At 43.0% G+C, this 21,872-nt stretch overlaps 1 pseudogene; it reads right to left on the reverse strand.

The window, feature by feature from the left end:
- Positions 1 to 795: 795 nt before the first annotated feature.
- Positions 796 to 7,526, reverse strand: LOC106585253 (eosinophil peroxidase-like; annotated as a pseudogene).
- Between the last annotated feature and the right edge of the window lie 14,346 nt (positions 7,527 to 21,872).

The following is a 21,872-nucleotide window of genomic DNA, read 5'->3' on the forward strand; positions in this document are numbered from 1 at the left end:
AGTGACTCTCCCACTCCTTTTTCTCTCCTATCAGTGACTCTCCCACTCCTCTTTCTCTCCTATCAGTGACTCTCCCAGTCCTCTTTCTCTCCTATCAGTGACTCTCCCACTCCTTTTTCTCTCCTATCAGTGACTCTCCCACTCCTCTTTCTCTCCTATCAGTGACTCTCCCAGTCCTCTTTCTCTCCTATCAGTGACTCTCCCACTCCTTTTTCTCTCCTATCAGTGACCCTCCCACTCCTCTTTCTCTCCTATCAGTGACTCTCCCACTCCCTTTTCTCTCCTATCAGTGACTCTCCCACTCCTTTTTCTCTCCTATCAGTGACTCTCCCACTCCTCTTTCTCTCCTATCAGTGACTCTCCCAGTCCTCTTTCTCTCCTATCAGTGACTCTCCCACTCCTCTTTCTCTCCTATCAGTGACTCTCCCACTCCTCTTTCTCTCCTATCAGTGACTCTCCCACTCCTCGCCCACTCCTCTTTCTCCTATCAGTGACTCTCCCACTCCTCTTTCTCTCCTATCAGTGACTCTCCCACTCCTCTTTCTCTCCTATCAGTGACTCTCCCACTCCTCTTTCTCTCCTATCAGTGACTCTCCCACTCCTCTTTCTCTCCTATCAGTGACCCTCCCACTCCTCTTTCTCTCCTATCAGTGACCCTCCCACTCCTCTTTCTCTCCTATCAGTGACCCTCCCACTCCTCTTTCTCCTATCAGTGACTCTCCCACTCCTTTTTCTCTCCTATCAGTGACTCTCCCACTCCTCTTTCTCTCCTATCAGTGACTCTCCCACTCCTCTTTCTCTCCTATCAGTGACTCTCCCAGTCCTCTTTCTCTCCTATCAGTGACTCTCCCACTCCTCTTTCTCTCCTATCAGTGACCCTCCCAGTCCTTTTTCTCTCCTATCAGTGACTCTCCCACTCCTCTTTCTCCCTATCAGTGACTCTCCCACTCCTCTTTCTCTCCTATCAGTGACTCGTCCACTCCTCTTATCAGTGACTCTCCCACTCCTCTTTCTCTCCTAGTGCAAGTATAACAAACCAGTGAACTGACCTCTTTTCTCCTTGATGATCTGTTAAAGCTTATCATACATTAAAAGATAATAAAAAATGAATTTTAGTTGGGTAGCTTAGTTGGGTTGTAACCGTTAGTTGTAACCGTGGCACAGAGAGGGCTGTGGACAGTGAAGATCAGGTGCCCTGAGAAGAAGCTGTCGGAGGTCATGCCGTTGCCATCGTAGTAAGTTGACAGCCAGATCTTGTCCCCCTTGTTGAGCTGCAGCAGTGTGCCTCCAGTAGCCGTGATGTAGCCGTTCTGCTGGGTGGTGAAGGAATGCAGCACCAGCTGGCTGTTTCTCCGCAGGTCCACGCTGCCCACATTCTGGTATACGGTGCAATGGAACTCAAACTCGTAGACGCCTGGCTCCACGCAGGTGAACTCCCCCATCCTGGTGTCGTAGTGGTTCTGTCCATTGTAGATTACCTCAAAGAATTGGATGGGCTGGCCTGGTTTGGGGTAGTTATAGTCGAGCCGCATGGCGAAAGGAGATTTTGCGGAGATGCCAGGCAAACCACGTGGCCCTTGGGGTCCTGAGTGAGAGAGAGTGAGGTTAGGAATTATGTCAACACTACAACAGATGCTATTAGTCATAACAGTGGTTATGCTCCTCCTTGTTATATACTATTAGTCATAACAGTGGTTATGCTCCTCCTTGTTATACACTATTAGTAATAACAGTGGTTATGCTCCTCCTTGTTATATACTATTAGTAATAACAGTGGTTATGCTCCTCCTTGTTATATACTATTAGTAATAACAGTGGTTATGCTCCTCCTTGTTATATACTATTAGTCATAACAGTGGTTATGCTCCTCCTTGTTATATACTATTAGTCATAACAGTGGTTATGCTTCTCCTTGTTATATACTATTAGTCATAACAGTGGTTATGCTTCTCCTTGTTATATACTATTAGTCATAACAGTGGTTATGCTTCTCCTTGTTATATACTATTAGTCATAACAGTGGTTATGCTCCTCCTTGTTATATACTATTAGTCATAACAGTGGTTATGCTTCTCCTTGTTATATACTATTAGTAATAACAGTGGTTATGCTTCTCCTTGTTATATACTATTAGTCATAACAGTGGTTATGCTCCTCCTTGTTATATACTATTAGTCATAACAGTGGTTATGCTTCTCCTTGTTATATACTATTAGTCATAACAGTGGTTATGCTCCTCCTTGTTATATACTATTAGTCATAACAGTGGTTATGCTCCTCCTTGTTATATACTATTAGTAATAACAGTGGTTATGCTTCTCCTTGTTATATACTATTAGTCATAACAGTGGTTATGCTCCTCCTTGTTATATACTATTAGTCATAACAGTGGTTATGCTTCTCCTTGTTATATACTATTAGTCATAACAGTGGTTATGCTCCTCCTTGTTATATACTATTAGTCATAACAGTGGTTATGCTCCTCCTTGTTATATACTATTAGTCATAACAGTGGTTATGCTCCTCCTTGTTATATACTATTAGTCATAACAGTGGTTATGCTCCTCCTTGTTATATACTATTAGTCATAACAGTCGTTATGCTCCTCCTTGTTATATACTATTAGTCATAACAGTGGTTATGCTTCTCCTTGTTATATACTATTAGTAATAACAGTGGTTATGCTCCTCCTTGTTATACACTATTAGTCATAACAGTGGTTAAAAAAAATTTGATCATATTACTCCAGTGTTAGCCTCCCTACACTGGCTTCCTGTTAAGGCAAGGGCTGATTTCAAGGTTTTACTGCTAACCTACAAAGCATTACATGGGCTTGCTCCTACCTATCTTTCCGATTTGGTCCTGCCGTACATACCTACACGTACGCTACGGTCACAAGACGCAGGCCTCCTAATTGTCCCTAGAATTTCTAAGCAAACGGCTGGAGGTAGGGCTTTCTCCTATAGAGCTCCATTTTTATGGAATGGTCTGCCTACCAATGTGAGAGACGCAGACTCAGTCTCAACCTTTAAGTCTTTACTGAAGACTTATCTCTTCAGTAGGTCCTATGATTAAGTATAGTCTGGCCCAGGAGTGTGAAGGTGAACGGAAAGGCTGGAGCAACGAACCGCCCTTGCTGTCTCTGCCTTGCCGGTTCCCCTCTTTCCACTGGGATTCTCTGCCTCTAACCCTTTTACAGAGGCTGAGTCACTGGCCTACTGGTGTTCTTCCATGCCGTCCATGGGAGGGGTGCGTCACTTGAGTGGGTTGAGTCACTGACGTGGTCTTCCTGTCTGGGTTGGCGCCCCCCCCCTTGGGTTGTGCCATGGCGGAGATCGTTGTGGGCTATACTCGGCCTTGTCTTAGGACGGTAAGTTGGTGGTTGGAGACATCCCTCTAGTGGTGTGGGGGCTGTGCTTTGGCAAAGTGGGTGGGGTTATATCCTGCCTGTTTGGCCCTGTCCGGGGTATCATCGGATGGGGCCACAGTGTCTTCTGATCCCTCCTGTCTCAGCCTCCAGTATTTATGCTGCAGTAGTTTATGTGTCGGGGGCTAGGGTCAGTCTGTTACATCTGGAGTATTTCTCTTGTCTTATCCGGTGTCCTGTGTGTATTTAAATATGCTCTCTCTAATTCTCTCTTTCTCTCTTTCTGTCTTTCTCTCGGAGGACCTGAGCCCTAGGACCATGCCTCAGGACTACCTGGTATGATGACTCCTTGCTGTCCCCAGTCCACCTGGCCGTGCTGCTGCTCCAGTTTCAACTGTTCTGCCTGCGGCTATGGAACCCTGACCTGTTCACCGGACGTGCTTGTTGCACCCTCGACAACTACTATGATTATTATTATTTGACCATGCTGGTCATTTATGAACATTTTAACATTTTAACATTTTGACCATGTTCTGTTTTAATATCCACCCTGCACAGCCAGAAGAGGACTGGCCACCCCTCATAGCCTGGTTCCTCTCTAGGTTTCTTCCTAGGTTTTTGGCCTTTCTAGGGAGTTTTTCCTAGGGAGTTTTTCCTAGCCACCGTGCTTCTTTCACATGCTTTGCTTGCTGTTTGGGGTTTTAGGCTGGGTTTCTGTACAGCACTTTGAGAATATCAGCTGATGTACGAAGGGCTATATAAAAATAAATTTGATTTTGATTTGAAATTTGATTTGATTATGCTCCTCCTTGTTATATACTATTAGTCATAACAGTGGTTATGCTTCTCCTTGTTATATACTATTAGTCATAACAGTGGTTATGCTTCTCCTTGTTATATACTATTAGTCATAACAGTGGTTATGCTCCTCCTTGTTATATACTATTAGTCATAACAGTGGTTATGCTTCTCCTTGTTATACACTATTAGTCATAACAGTGGTTATGCTCCTCCTTGTTATATACTATTAGTCATAACAGTGGTTATGCTCCTCCTTGTTATATACTATTAGTCATAACAGTGGTTATGCTCCTCCTTGTTATATACTATTAGTCATAACAGTGGTTATGCTTCTCCTTGTTATATACTATTAGTAATAACAGTGGTTATGCTCCTCCTTGTTATATACTATTAGTCATAACAGTGGTTATGCTCCTCCTTGTTATATACTATTAGTCATAACAGTCGTTATGCTCCTCCTTGTTATATACTATTAGTCATAGCAGTGGTTATACTCTGGGGGACCTCATCAGATAACCACTTAGCACCTCACATCAGGCCTAGTGAGTGACTACCCGAATATTTATGACATAGTACAGACAGTAATCATATACAGTGGCAAGAAAAAGTATGTGAACCCTTTGGAATTACCTGGATTTCTGCATACATTGGTCATCAAATTTTATCTGATCTTCATCTAAGTCACAACAATAGACAAACATAGTGTGCTTAAACTAATATCACACTAATTATTGTATTTTTCTTGTCTATATTGAATACATCATTTAAACATTCACAGTGTAGGTTGAAAAAAGTACGTGAACCCCTAGGCTAATGACTTCTCCTAAATCTAATTGGAGTCAGGAGTCAGCTAACCTGGAGTCCAATCAATGAGACGAGATTGGAGATGTTGGTTAGAGCTGCCTTGCCCTATAAAAAACACTCACAAAATTTGAGTTTGCTATTCACAAGAAGCATTGCCTGATGTGAACCATGCCTCGAACAAAAGAGATCTAAGAAGACCTAAGATTAAGAATTGTTGACTTGCATAAAGCTGGAAAGGGTTACAAAAGTAAAAAAAAAGCCTTGATGTTCATCAGTCCACGGTAAGACAAATTGTGTATAAAAAGAGAAAGTTCAGCAATGTTGCTACTCTCCCTAGGAGTGGCCGTCCTGCAAAGCTGACTGCAAGAGCACAGCACAGAATGCTCAATGAGGTTAAGAAAAATCCTAGAGTGTCAGCTAAAGACTTACAGAAATCTCTGGAACATGCTAACATCTCTGTTGACGAGTCTACGATACGTAAAACACTAAACAAGAATGGTGTTCAAGGGAGGACCCCACAGAAGAAGCCACTGCTGTCCAAAAAAAAACATTGCTGCATGTCTGAAGTTTGCAAAAGTGCACCTGGATGTTCCACAGCGCTACTAGCAAAATATTCTGTGGACAGATGAAACTACAATTGAGTTGTTTGGAAGGAACACAACACTACGTGTGGAGAAAAAAAGGCACAGCACACCAACATCAAAACCTCATCCCAACTGTAAAGTATGGTGGAGGGAGCGGCATGATTTGGGGCTGCTTTGCTGCCTCTTGGCCTGGACAGCTTGCTATCATCGACGGAAAAAATTATTCCCAAGTTTATCAAGATATTTTGCAGGAGAATGTTAGGCTATCTGTCCACCAATTGAAGCTCAACAGACAGGACAACGACCAAAAACACAGAAGTAAATCAACAACAGAATGGCTTCAACAGAAGAAAATACGCCTTCTGGAGTAGCCCAGTCAGAGTCCTGACCTCAACCCGATTGAGATGCTGTGGCATGACCTCAAGAGAGCAGTACACACCAGACATCCCAAGAATATTGCTGATCTGAAACAGTTTTGTAAAGAGGAAGGGTCCAAATTTCCTCCTGACCGTTGTGCAGGTCTGATCCGCAACTACAGAAAACGTTTGGTTGAGGTTATTGCTACCAAAGGAGGGTCAACCAGTTATTAAAACCAAGGGTTCACATACTTTTCCCACCCTGCACTGTGAATGTTTACACAGTGTGTTCAATAAAGATATGACAACATACAATTGCTTGTCTGTTATTAGTTTAAGCAGACTGTGTTTGTCTATTGTTGTGAACTAGATGAAGATCAGATAACATTTTATGACCAATTTATGCATAAATCCAGGTATTTCCAAAGGGTTCACATACTTTTTCTTGCCACTATACATGTAAATGTGGGAGAGAAGGGATGGTGGAGGAGGGTGGTGATTTTACCTTCTGGTCCTGGTGGCCCTCTCAGTCCTACTGGTCCTTGTGTAGTCGAGCCAGTTCCACCAGATTTGGGATCTGTATTTGGACCAGGTTCAATAAAAAATAATATTAGAAATCATGTATTACTTCCTGTATATATTGACAAAATAATATCTTTCTAACTCACACTTGAGAACACACAAATTCCCACCTCAGTAAGGCTCAGTTAAAGAGAGATGTATGTCACATGAGGCCTCAGATCAACACTCACTATCAGCATTGTCCTTCCAGGGGCAGAGGTCGAAAGCAGGGATGTCTTCACAAAGGGTGTAACCGGACTCACGGGAGTGATACTGGGAGGCTCTCTCAGGGACATCAGCGATGCCAGTGTTGTCACAGGTGATGCGAGCCAGAGATGTCTTCCCCAGGCTTTTTTTATGATCCTTGGTGAAGACTATCGTTTTCCCACCACAGTCTGATACACAACACAAATGATGGTTATAAACAGGGTTTTTGTAAACTATGACTGAAGACTCAGAGATATGAAAGTCCAAATAAGACATTACTGAGTCCTTTCAAAAAAAAAGGCTCAGTTAATATAGTCAAACATGCTGTGGAGTCTATAAACGACCCTGCCTAATCAACGTTGTCAGGAGTCCCATAGACGTTCAGCAGGTTCTGGGCCAGCTCAGTGTTGTTCATCACCACTGGCAGGTTCTGGGCCTGGGACAGTTTACATAACCCACACCATTTGTTGTAACCTGAGAGGGGTAACAAGAAGATGAAGTGTTAATTGGCAGCCTTTTACAGAAATACAGTATCACATAGAAGACAGTGTGGAGAGCCTTGACAGTAGTCCTCCCATGTGTGGTATAAGTGGAGTAAAGTTATACTGTAGAGAAAGATAAGCTTCTAGATGAGACAGTTCATCAGAGAGAGGGAGAAATAGAGGATGAGAGGACAGGAGTACAAAGAGAGAGTACCTTACCGGGGAGTCTGTTGTCTCGGTTGAGAGAGCCCATGACCAGGGACAGTTTAACGGAAAACTCAAACAGCCTATCCCTCAGCTCATCGTGCATCATGTGGTCCTGAGTGTTCAGTTTAGCCTGACGGCCCACCAGCCCCCTCAGCATAGGTTCCAAACCACCTTTTTTAAAACCTTTATTTAACTAGGCAAGTCAGTTAAGAACAAATTCTTATTTTCAATGACGGCCTAGGAACAGTGGGTTAACTGCCTTGTTCAGGGGCAGAACGACAGATTTTTACATTGTCGGCTCAGGGATTCAATCTTACAATCTTTTGGTTACTAGTCCAACACTCTAACCACTAGGCTACCTGCCACCCCATCATGCCTTATTGCTACCTGGGGGAGCAGGTAGCAGTAAGGCCTGATCCAGCTATACTTTAGTAGTAATAATAATATAACCTTATTTTGATCTATACACTTTTAGTGTACAACGGGAAATTACTTATGGTGAATGTACATTTTCCCCTGAGAAGTGGGACTGAGAGTTGTACCTTCAAAGACAATCCTCCAGGGGGCGAAGAAGGCCCTGTGCAGCAGCGGACTGGGGAACTGGGCGTTCTCATTGTAGTTCTCATCCAGACGGGAAGATAAAGGGCTGGATGGAAAGGTGAGCGAAGAGGTAGGCAAACACATTGGAGATGCTGGAGTCGACATTCTCATCATAGCCAGGGTAGGTGGACAGCTGCCTTGCAATGAAGTCTGGGCCCACAACGTGGAACAGGAAGTCCCTGAAGTTGATCACCTGTGAGAGGAGGAAGAACATGAGTGACAGTTTAATCACCCAGCAACTCAAACCCATGTGTGTAGGTACCTACAACTATGTTATGACCTTTGTAACTTTGAACTCCACGTACAGATAGAAACTGAGCTAAATTAAATAGATTTGTTATTAGGCTCTCATTGGAATTACCTGGAAGTAGCCTCCCATGATCTTGCGGGTCTCCTGGTAGGTGATCTCTCCAGTCCAGTGAGGGTTGAGCTGGGTGAGGGCGCGGGTCATACGGTTGTGTTCACGCAACATCATTGTGTGCATGGAGGTCAGAGCAATGTTCCGAATGCAGTTGGACACCCTCACCTGGACACTGGAGAAAAGGATCCCTCTGGTGAGACTGAAGGAAATTTTGCTGCAGTGCCACTAGAGTACTAAGGGTCTTACTGCTAACACTATCTTAATCCTAAGGATCGAGATAACGAGGATAGTTAATAGTGTAGCTTAATCTGTATGATAATATTGGTAATGATAATACGGTTGTAGTACCAGGGGGATGAGGTTCCCATTGATTTGCATGTTCGGGTCCCAGCCCTTGGCCAGTGAGATGCCATCCTCATACTCAGCAAGGAGCCAGTGGGTGAAGGGTGTGTTGGCAGAGCCTCTTCGAGGGTTTCCCTGGAGAGAGGGGGAGGGAAATATAAATTGAAAAAGTGAAGGAGATGCCATGGTGATATTCATGTTTTTGGCTTGCGTCACTAGTCAATTCCTTCCTTCTGTGATTTTAGGCCAGTATGTGTTGTGCAACAACAGGATGGTGTAGGAGTCTTGTTGCTTTGATTGGCTTACCTGTTGTTACAGACACTGGTGGCTGTGCGGAACCTCTTCAGGTTGGGGTGGTTTTGCAGGAAGAGGGGCGGGCCATGGCTGAGCAGCCATTCAGATCAGCAATAGTCTCCAGATCCTCAGATTAGGTCTGTGCGGAAGACAGACAGAGAGCCAGTGAGCTGTGTGATCGGAGTGTTGACGGGGACATGTGTATAGAGCAGTCAGGGTATTTTTCCTAAACCCCGGGGAAATACCAGAAAGGAGAGGTGTGTGTATGGAGATGTAACTGTGAGAAACAGGACAGACCTGTGGCGTTGAGTGAGCGCTTGTGGATGCTGTGTTTTTTTGGTAGATCTTTCCAGGATTAGTTTGACGGTGTTCTCCATGTAGTCTACAGCCCGCACCGCTGAGCGGGTGTCCCAAGCAGGCTGCTTCAGCAGCTGCAGGATGTCTGCAGGTCCAACAGCATTACTCTTTACGCGTGATAAACTCCTACAGGGGGGCAGTGCAGGGACATGAGCCAATGGTATAACTGGTACTGTATGTAGCATCGCACGCCAGGTGTCTAGGCGCTCTTACAGTGAGCTATACATGGCTGTGAAGTTATGTGGTGTACCATAAAGACATTTCCACATAGAAATACACATTCTGTACAATACATACACAAACTGAAACATGTTCTGTGATTCATACATGTCACGGAAAAATATATTCCTCTCTACGATCTACCAGGCTCCAATGGGAAATTTCAAAGAAGGGTTTGCAGACTCACTCTTTTCTGGATTACTCAAAGTCCGCATCCACTCTGGCCTCGGCATAATTTTACATCATCCTGCTCAAGTGCCCTTCTGAAGACATAATAAGCATCTTTCAATTTCTGTGACTGATATCCACATGTTATACGTATATCTAGTGCTGGCAACATTCTATATGCAACAATTATTTATTCAAAGTTAATTTGATTGGACCATAATAAATGAGAGCACATTCAGGCATTTGTTACCAATTTATGTTCTGACCAATTTATGAAATAATTTCTCTTTTCACCCTTTTCACAGAATGCAGTCATTTTGGAAGTTTGATGAAAGGTGCTAAAGCCATCACTCCCGTGCATTCACCTGGCTTAACAAGCACAGGTACAGCCCAAGGCCAGAAGGCACAGAATATGCAAAAACACTCTCACAGGATGTCATAAGTTTCCCACAGCCAGACATGTGATGGATGTTGTGGTCACAAAATGAAAATGACACCATACTCTGTGAACTTTAGATGTCTAATTTTTAAGATTTCTTTTACAAGTTTTGAACATTCATGTAAAAACAAAATATGTACTATAATCAACCACAATTCATTCAAATTGTACAATTTATCACGGTCCAAACACACCAACACAGTGGTTAGAGGGCACGAAAACACCTCTTCCCCCTTCAGGATGCTTGAAATATTTGTCATGGGCCCTCAGATCCTCAAAAAGGTATACAACTGCACCATTAAGAGCATCTTGACTGGCTCCAACACCGCTTGGTATGGCAACTGCTTGGCATCCGACCATAAGGCACTACAGAGGGTAGTGCATATGGTGCAGTACTTCCCTGGGGCCGAGCTCCCTGCCATCCAGGACCTTTACACCAGGTGGTGTCAGAGGAAGGCCCTAAAAATTGTCAAAGACTGCAGTCACCCAAGTCAGAGACTGTTCTCTCTGCTACATCATGGCAATCGGTACCGGAGTGCCAAGCCTGGGACCAAAAGGCTCCTGAACAGCTTCTACCCCCAAGCCATAAGACTGCTGAACAGTTCATCAAATGGCTACCCTGACTTTGCATTGACACCATGTATTTCTTTTTTGCACTTCGCACTGGCTTTACGCAAAGTAACTGGACTCTACCCACACACTCACACATACTACACTGACACACGCGTGTGTGTGTGAGTGTTGCAGTAGATTGAAGTAGAAATGTTACATGTATAACTTTTAAATGCTTCCAGCGCTTCAGTCTTTTAAGCGCAGACTATTTTACCCCTGGTTTTGTTTGACAGCACCTTTACTGGGCCTTTAAATTAGTAACTCTTTACAGTTTACACTTAATGGGATAGTTCAGAGAAATAATGTATTCAGATATTTGTTTTCTTACCTCATAAGCAGTCTTGGGACTGCTCTTAAAGGAAAATGCAGCCCAAAAATCTTTGGCTGAGAGTTTCCTTTTGCGAGGGCGGAGACTTCGGGACTCCCAATTTCTAACACGAATGGGCCCAGAACTTAATCACGCAGCTGACCAAATTACACAAGATTTTAGTTCTAAGGAGTGACTGCAATCAACACTGGTTTTGGTAGAAAAGTCACTGCCAAGAAACGCTTATGTTAGCATTTTCAGACTAAAAATTTTACTTTACTTAGCATAGTGTGTCTGATGTTACACACCACACTATTGTGTGACTGTTTTTGAGTACAATGTCCTATATATTTTCTTGAAAATCCTCTGTATTGTGTGCTTATTGTTTAACCATTGATATGTTCTAAGGGCCATTTTGAGACCTTAAGGAGATTCAGTTACTGCTGAAATGTCTACCAATTTCATGTCCATCTTTTTGTGAGAAATTACATTGGTCACTCAAAACATTTATAAAGTATAAATACTTTAGATGAGGCCTTACACTAAAAGAGTTAGTAGAAGGACCTGTAATAAACATATAATGAATTATGTTATGAATCATTATTAAAGACTTAAAAAGTTGTTTATAAATGTGTGAATAACTAGGTTATAACATTTACACATGTGGTAGTAGGTTTAATGACTAATAAATGAATCAACTATTTAATAATCCATTATAAATGCTTTATTATGTGGAGTTATTATAAGTGCTACCAAATAATTATTTTCAATGTGCCACTGGCCAATATAACCACTGTGTGATTAAGTGCTGGATTCGCTTTATAGCTCGATTGACATTTAAAGTCAGTGTTCCCACGTTCACAGAGAATACATTCACGGTAAACGCTGCATATGTCGGCTCAATCAGAAATTAGCTACACATTTTAATGCAGATCTTCCACAATACTTCCACGATATGGATTGAATCCAGCCCTAAGTATAGGGTAGTCAAACAAATAATAGGGCTAAACATACATTTTGTTTACCACCTTGAATGTAGAGAAATGTTCATCGCAATGGAAAAAGAATGTCACAAATTTTCAGTGCCTTCAGAAAGTAGATAGATTAAATAGATTTTTTTTCTCACACAATCCAGTGGTTCCCATCTCTGGTCCTCGAGTACCCCGAAGAGCACACATTTTTGTTGTAGCCCCGGACAAACATACCTGATTCACCTCATTGAGGGCCTGATGATTAGTTGACAAGTTGAATCAGTTGTGCTTGTCCGGGGCTACAATGACAATGTGGACTGTTGGGGGTGCTCAAGGACCGGAGTTGGGAACCACTTCAATACCCCCATAATGACAAGGTGAAAACATGTTTTTAGAGATTTTTGAAAATGTATTGAAAAGTAAATACAGAAATTGAGTCAATACTTTGTAAAAGCACATTTGGCAGCGATTACAGCTTTGAGTCATCTTGAGTATATCTGTATCAGCTTTGGACATCTGGATTTGGGGATTTTCTCCCATTGTTCTGTGCAGATTTTCTGAAGCGCTGTTAAATTAGATGGGGAGCGGCGGTGAACAGCAATCTTCAAGTCTTTCCACAGATTTTCAATGGGATTCAAGTCTGGGCTTTGGCTGGGCAACTCAAGGACTTCCACATTCTTGTTCTGAAGCCCTTCCAGCATTGCTTTGGCTGTATGCTTGGGGTCCTGTTAAATCTTCACCCAGGTGTAAGGTCGTTTGCACTCTGAAGCAGGTTCTCATCAAGGACTTGCCTGTATTTGACTCCATTCATTGTTCCCTCTATCCTTACCAGTCTCCCAGTCCCTGCACCTGAAAAGCATCCCTGTAGTATGATTCTGCCACCACCATGCTTCATTGTAGGGATGGTGTTAGATGGGTGATGAACTGTGCCTGTTTTTCTCCAGACATAGAGCTTTGCGTTCTGGCCAAAGAGTTTTGTCTGATGAGACAAATTTTATTTAATAATATTTTCCTTTGGCTTGTCATTCATGTGCTTTTTTGCAAACTCCAGGCATGCTGTCATGTGCCTTTTTCTCGGGAGTGGCTACCATCTGGCCACTCTGCTGTTTCGTCAGAGTGGTCATTGGGTTCTTGGTCACCTTCCTCACCAAGGTCCTTTTTGCCGGGTTGATCAGTTTGGTCGGACGGCCAGCACTAGGCAGAGTCTGGGTAATTCCATATTTTTTCCATTTCCCATTGATGGAGACCACTGTGCTCTTGGAAACTTTCAACACTCTAGAAATGGTTTTATACCCTTCTCCCGATATATGCCTCATCACAATTCTATCTCTTTCTAAATCATGTCCAAACCACAGGAGGTTGGTGGCACCTTAATTGTGGAGAAAGGGCTTGTGGTAATGGCTGGAGCGGAATATGTGGAATGGTATCAAATACATGCTTTCCATGTGTTTGATGCCATTCCATTTGCTCCATTTTAGCCATTATTATGAGCTATCATCCCCTCAGCAGCCTCCACTGGTCCAAACAATTGAATTGCCACATGTGGACTCCAATCAAGTTGTGGTGACATCTCAGCTCATATCCGCGGGAAGTAGTTTAGGGGTGGGGGTGCTGCAATCTTTTTGCAGAGGGGGATGCATTTTTTTTTTTTACTAGTCCTGTATTAGCGGACCGATATAGACGTCTTCAGCGTGGGCAAAGGCCCAGTGCACTACATTTGAAACTAAATGTACACTCCATGACCAAATGTATGTGGACACCTGCTCGTCGAACATCTCATTCCAAAATCATGGGCATTAATATGGAGTTGGTCCCCCCTTTGTAGCCTCCACTCGTCTTTCCACTAGATGTTTGAACATTGCTGCGGTGAATTGTTTCCAGTCAGCCACAAGGGCATTAGTGAGGTCGGGCACTGATGTTGGGCGATTAGGTCGGGCTCTCAGTCGGCGTTCCAATTCATCCCAAAGGTGTTCGATGGGGTTGAGGTCAAGGTGCTCTTTGCAGGCCAGTCAAGTTCTTCAACCTCGACAAACCATTTCTGTATGGAACTCGCTTTGTGCATGGGGGCATTGTCATGCTGAAATAGGAAAGGGCCTTCCCAAAACTGTTGCCACAAAGTTGGAAGCACACAATTGTCTAGAATGTCATTGTACACTGTAGCATTAAGATTTCCCTTCACTAGAACTAAGGGTCTAGCCCGAACCATGAAAAACAGACCCAGACCATTATTCCTCCTCCACCAAACTTTACACTATTGGCACTATGCATTCGGGCAGGTAGCCTTATCCTGGCATCCGCCAAACCCAGATTCGTCCGTCAGACTGCCAGATGGTGATGCATGATTCATCACTCCTGAGAACGCATTTCCACTGCTCCAGAGTCCAATGGCGGGGAGCTTTACACCACGCCAGCCGATATTTGGCATTGTGAACAGTTCTTGTGCTGACCTTGCTTCCAGAGGCAGTTTGGAACTCGGTAGTGAGTATTGCAACCGAGGACAGGCGATTTTGAAGTGCTACACGCTTCAGCACTTGGCGGTCCCTTTCTGTGAGCTTGTGTGGCTTACCACTTAGCGGCTGAGCCTTTGATTCTCCTAGACATTTCCACTTCACAATAACGGCACTTACAATTGACCAGGGCAGCTCTAGCAGGGCATACATTTGATGAACTGACTTGTTGGAAAGGTGGCATCCTATGACAGTGCCACGTTGAAAGTCACTGAGCTCTTCAGTAAGGCCATTCTACTGCCAATGTTTGTCTATGGAGATTGCATGGCTGTGTGCTCGATTTTATACACCTGTCAGCAATAGGTGTGTCTGAAATAGCCAAATCCACTAATTTGAAGGGGTGTCCACATATGTTTGTATATATAGTGTATTAGAGTGTTTACCAGCACTTGTAACTTTCGTCTGATAATTATCTGTACAAAACAGTTAATCTGATGATACTTGTGGAATATAAAAATACTAGTGGAATATATATTTTCCAGTTTTTTTAAATACTTTGCAAATGCAACTTATTTCTATTTGAAAACTGAAATGGTCTATTAATTCCTTTTCCATTTTAGTAGACACTTTTATCCAACGCAACTTACAGTAGTGAGTGCATACATTTTCATACTTTTTTGTACTGGTCCCCCATGGGAATCAAACCCACAACCATAGCATTGCAAGCGCTATGCTTTACCAACCGAGCCACATCATCATCACAAACCACTTAAATGTACTCAAATACTGTATTGTGCATTGTTTGTTTTTCTTCATGGTTTTTCTGCAGGTACAAACCTAGATGACCAGCCTATACACCAATACAGTAATGAACATTTACATTAAGTGGTTTGTAAGGATGGTAAATTAATACCGCACAAAAAAAATGTTTTTCATGTTATTTGATTTAAAAAAAATATGAATTTGATGTGAAGGATTTGTGTCTTTGCCCATAACTTTGCACCTTTTGATGTAAATGTTTAAGGACAGGGTTTTGTTATTTCTAGATTCCATTAGAATGATAATCGCAGAGAAAGGGACAGGGCAACAACTTTTTTAATTTCAACTGTTGAATCCTGCAAGACACTGTTCTTAATTATACAACGCCAAAGCAGCGATGCTGAAATATTTGTTGTGCCCTGGTACAGTTGTCTATCTGTCCGCTAATACTAGTAAAGGCCCAGTAAAATAATATGTTTTGTATAACTTTTCGTATTATTATTATGATTTTTCAGGGAGTGCTGCAGCACCTCAGCACCCCTACTTCCCACTTCTATGCCTGAGCTCAAATACATGAGTGTCATAGCAAAAGGGTGTGAATACTTATGCAAATCAGATCATTTGTTATAACATTTTCAATAAATTTGCAAAAATGTCTAAAAACACGTTTTCACTTTGTCATTTTGGGCATAAGTCAAGGGGTATGAATCTATACACGTCGAAAAACAAGTGTTGCAAACTGAAATGGTCATACTACGATGTCTAACATCGTTCACTAGAGGTCACTATATTACACACAAGTGTTATTTCGTCTGTTGAAGCCTTTCAGTTCCTTCATACTGTATGTACTGTACCATTTTACCTATCTTCCTCATGAATCTATGTATTTAATGTTAATATGGGAGTATAACAATAAAAATAAAATACATTTGTATTACAACCTTTGATGTGTAAACTGAGGGGTTAACTTTGGTAGTTTAACCCCTGAATGATGTGCAGCATTAGACTACTACCCTTGTCATGCATTACCCATCTGTTAGGCTCTCTGTCTGTTTCTTTCCAGAAACATATCTTGGTGCAATGTTATTAATTAGTGAATAAAGGAGTTTATAGATTTTTTGTTATTACTTTGTAGGCCTAGATCTGGAATAATAGTTATAACAGTTCATTGTAAATTTGCACTAGGACTACTTAGAGGTGAAACAACCCATGGACAAACACAAGTGCTGATTTGATTTAGAACAAATAAACCAAAATAAATTTACTTTAACAGGACCATGCTGTCACGCCCTGACCTTAGAGATCCTTATTGTTCTCTATGTTTGGTTAGGTCAGGGTGTGACTCGGGTGGGAAAGTCTATGTTTTCTATTTCTTTGGTTTTGGCCAAGTGTGGTTCCCAATCAGAGGCAACTGTCTATCGTTGTCTCTGATTGGGGATCATATGTAAGTAGTCATTTTCCTTTTGGGTTTTGTGGGATCGTGTTTTCTGTTTAGTGTTCGTACCTGAAAGAACTGTGCGCTTTCGTTTTTGCCTTTTGGTATTTTGTTTGAGTGTTTTGTGAATAAAAGAATCATGAACACTTTCCACGATGTGCTTTGGTCTACTCTTCCTACCACCAACGAGAGCCGTTACAGAAGATCCCACCAGAAACGGACCAAGCAGCGTGGCCAGGATGAGTGGACATGGGAGGAGATCATGAATGGAGAAGGGCCCTGGATGCGGATTGGAGAGTATCGCCGTTCAAGGGAGCAGATAGAGGCAGCAAGAGAGGAACGGCGACGATACGAGGAATTAGAACAACAACGGAAGCCCGAGAGGCAGCTCCAAAAAATAATTGGGGGGGGGGGGCACACAGGGAGATTGGCGGAGTCAGGGTTTAGACCTGAGCCAACTCTCCGTGCTTATCGTGGGGAGAGTGTGACCAGTCAGGCACTGTGTTATGCGGTGATGCGCACTCTATCTCCAGTGCGCCTCCACGGCCCAGTATATCCTGTGCCAGCTCCGTGCACCCGGTCTCCAGTGCGTCTCTCCAGCCTGGTACGCCCTGTGCCTGATCCACACACCCAGTTTCCAGTGCATCTCCCCAGCCTGGTACGCCCTGTGCCTGCTCCACGCACCCGGCCTCCAGTGCGTCTCTCCAGCCTGGTACGCCCTGTGCCTGATCCACACACCCAGTTTCCAGTGCATCTCCCCAGCCTGGTACGCCCTGTGCCGGCTCCACGCACCAAGCCTCCAGTGATGATCCATGGCACGAGGCCTGCAGTGATGATCCATGGCACGAAGCCTCCAGTGATGATCCATGGCACGAAGCCTCCAGTGATGATCCATGGCCCGAAGCCTCCGGTGACGATCCATGGCACGAAGCCTCCGCTGACGATCCATGGCCTGAAGCCTCTGGAGACGGTCTGCAGTCCGGAGCCTCCACGCAACATGTAAAGTGTTGGTCCCATGTTTCATGGGCTGAAAAAAAAGATCCCAGAAATGTTCCATACGCACAAAAAGAGAATTTCCCTCCAATTCTGTGCACAAATTTGTTTACATGCCTGTTAGTGAGCATTTCTCCTTTGCCAAGATTTTCCATCCAACTGACAGGTGTGGCATATCAAGAAATTGAATAAACAGCATGATCATTACACAGGTGCAACTTGTGCTGGGGACAATAAAAGCCCACTCTAAAATATGCAGTTTTGTCACACAACACAATGCCACAGATGTCTCAAGTTTTGAGGTAGCATGCAATTGGAATGCTGACTGCAGGAATGTCCACCAGAGCTGTTGCCAGAGAATTGAATGTTAATTTCTCTACCTTAAGCCCGTTTTAGAGGATTTGGCCAGTACATCCAACTGACCTCACAACTGCAGACCACATGTTACCACACCAGCCCAGGACATCCACATCTGGCTTCTTCACCTGCGGGATCATCTGAGACTAGCCACCTGGACAGCTGATGAAACTGAGTATTTCTGTCTGTACTAAAGTCAGACAGAAATGTGGGGAAAAACTGATTCTGATTATCTGGGCCTGGCTCCCCAGTGGGTGGGCCTGGCTCCCAAGTGAGTGGGCCTATGCTCTCCCAGGCCCACCCATGGCTGCGCCCCTGCCCAGTCAAGTAAAATTCCTAGATTAGGGCCTCATTTATTTATTTCAATTGACTGATTTCCTTATGTGAACTGTAACTCAATAAAATTTCTGAAATTGTGGCATGTTGCGTTTATACACTGCTCAAAAAAATAAAGGGAACACTTAAACAACACAATGTAACTCCAAGTCAATCACACTTCTGTGAAATCAAACTGTCCACTTAGGAAGCAACACTGATTGACAATACATTTCACATGCTGTTCTGCAAATGGAATAGACAACAGGTGGAAATTATAGGCAATTAGCAAGACACCCCCAATAAAGGAGTGGTTCGGCAGGTGGTGACCACAGACCACTTCTCAGTTCTTATGCTTCCTGGCTGATGTTTTGGTCACTTTTGAATGCTGGCGGTGCTTTCACTCTAGTGGTAGCATGAGGCGGAGTCTACAACCCACACAAGTGGCTCAGGTAGTGCAGCTCATCCAGGATGGCACATCAATGCGAGCTGTGGCAAGAAGGTTTGCTGTGTCTGTCAGCATAGTGTCCAGAGCATGGAGGCGTACCAGGAGACAGGCCAGTACATCAGGAGACATGGAGGAGGCCGTAGGAGGGCAACAACCCAGCAGCAGGACCGCTACCTCCGCCTTTGTGCAAGGAGGAGCAGGAGGAGCACTGCCAGAGCCCTGCAAAATGACCTCCAGCAGGCCACAAATGTGCATGTGTCTGCTCAAACGGTCAGAATCAGACTCCATGAGGGTGGTATGAGGGCCCGACATCCACAGGTGGGGGTTGTGCTTACAGCCCAACACCGTGCAGGACATTTGGCATTTGCCAGAGAACACCAAGATTGGCAAATTCGCCACTGGCGCCCTGTGCTCTTCAAAGATGAAGCAGGTTCACACTGAGCACATGTGACAGACGTGACAGAGTCTGGAGACGCCGTGGAGAACGTTCTGCTGCCTGCAACATCCTCCAGCATGACCGGTTTGGCGGTGGGTCAGTCATGGTGTGGGGTGGCATTTCTTTGGGGGGCCGCACAGCCCTCCATGTGCTCGCCAGAGGTAGCCTGACTGCCATTAGGTACCGAGATGAGATCCTCAGACCCCTTGTGAGACCATTTGCTGGTGTGGTTGGCCCTGGGTTCCTCCTAATGCAAGACAATGCTAGACCTCATGTGGCTGGAGTGTGTCAGCAGTTCCTGCAAGAGGAAGGCATTGATGCTATGGACTGGCCCGCCCGTTCCCCAGACCTGAATCCAATTGAGCACATCTGGGACATCATGTCTCGCTCCATCCACCAACGCCACGTTGCACCACAGACTGTCCAGCAGTTGGCGGATGCTTTAGTCCAGGTCTGGGAGGAGATCCCTCAGGAGACCATCCGCCACCTCATCAGGAGCATGCCCAGGCGTTGTAGGGAGGTCATACAGGCACGTGGAGGCAACACACACTACTGAGCCTCATTTTGACTTGTTTTAAGGACATTACATCAAAGTTGGATCAGCCTGTAGTGTGGTTTTCCACTTTAATTTTGAGTGTGACTCCAAATCCAGACCTCCATGGGTTGATAAATTGGATTTCCATTGATTATTTTTGTGTGATTTTGTTGTCAGCACATTCAACTATGTAAAGAAAAAAGTATTTAATAAGATTATTTCATTCATTCAGATCTAGGATGTGTTGTTTAAGTGTTCCCTTTATTTTTTGGAGCAGTATATTTTTGTTTAGTATATATTACGCTATATACAAATTACATTTTGACAAATACTGTAGACACTTCTTTGATTATTTGGATTTATATATTTTAGGGATGTTATATAATATTGTAAATCAATTAGAAATATATTTAAAACTTTATTTTTTACCCATGAACTTTGTTTTATGGATGAAACATTTTCCCAATAAAATGACAAAATTCACAATGTATTGGCAGTCACTGTGCGTGTATGTAAAATAAAAAAGAATATCAAATTTGGTCATGCTTTACCCATCTTATCACTAATATATAGTTTCATATCTGTCCAAAATATTTCACTATGCAAACAATCACTAAATAAATGCTCTACGGTCTCATTTTCCAATTCACAAAAGCTACATTCATGTTCTACATGAATTACATATTTAGAAATAAGACTATTAGGAATATTTAAGGATCTTGTAAGAGACTTCTACCTTATTAGTTATCAAATATTTATGTGGATTAGTCCACGCACGCTGTCATTTCACATCAAATGAAGATGCCCATAGAAAAATTGCAGCAGGGGTAGTCTTCCGGTTAATAATTTCTATGTTTATGCCATTAAATTCTACACTATCTCTGTAACTTAGTGCATGTAATGAAAAGCTTGATCGGTCCTTCAGTAAAGTAAGGATTCCATTGGGAATAGCTTTCATTAAAATATATTCCTTACACAACATAACAAAGCTATATTTGGCTAATAATTCATTGTAAGTATAAAGATCACCATTATCAGTTATACATTGACTAAGCACTAAGATATTATTGGCGAACTAATTATGAAAAAAATAAGGTTTTATTTCTATATTTAATATCACCGTTATTCCAAATAAAACATTTGTGTGTAGAGAAGTTGTCCTTGTATAAAAAGGACTAGCAAATTAGAGCTTGTTAATGAAATGTTGCTAATTTAAGTTAACCCACAGCATAAGGGCATTGGAGTAAAAAATGAAGCCCCCCATTTTTCTGGAAAATAAAATGTGGTATCATATTCCAAAGACTATAAGGTTTTGTTGTCTGATTAAACAACAATTGCCAACAAGTGTGATCAGGGATTTCTATTGGAGAAGCTGTTTTAGCCTATCTTCATACTGTACCGTCTTTGGTTGAGGGTTCCTCAGCTAGGGCTAATGCAACCATTACATCTCGAGCATGCTAGCTAACTCACTTGTACAGCAATCATACATACAAAAGCTTATCACAGGAAGCCCGCAATATCTAACAGGTACAGTGGCGATTTTAGCATGTAAATCTTGGTGGGGCAAAAAATACATATGTGGGATGCATACCAGCAATGCCACTACAGAACACAACATTATCAGTGAAGCCTTGTCTGGCAGCAAAACAGTCATTCAGCCTCATTTACTGCCTTTAAAAAAAAAACATTGCTAATATGGCTTACTTGCTTAAACAAATGTGCTTTCTACTGACAATTGAGATGTACAAACTATGGCACAAGGGGACGACAAGCAGATAAGAGGCAATCCGTAATTTCGATTAAGACATTAATGAGCGAGCTAGGATGGACATAGTCAATATAACTATTTGTTCAGCACTTTTGAAATGTACAGTGACAGAATTCAGAACATGGGCCGTTCTTATAGTGTTCTCCCTGTACACCAAGTCAGAACCGTAGGATAAATTAAAGGTGCACATATACAGACAATGAAAACTCTTCCAGTATTCGATGATTACATTTCTCTAAAACAGGTTATAGGCTACATGTGTACCACCAAGTCAGAACAGTAGGCAAAATTAAGAGGCGAAAATAGACCAAATTATTAGGGTGAGGCAAATGGGCTACTA

This window comes from Salmo salar, chromosome ssa24, assembly GCF_905237065.1.
Source record: "Salmo salar chromosome ssa24, Ssal_v3.1, whole genome shotgun sequence".
Taxonomy (NCBI): domain Eukaryota; kingdom Metazoa; phylum Chordata; class Actinopteri; order Salmoniformes; family Salmonidae; genus Salmo; species Salmo salar.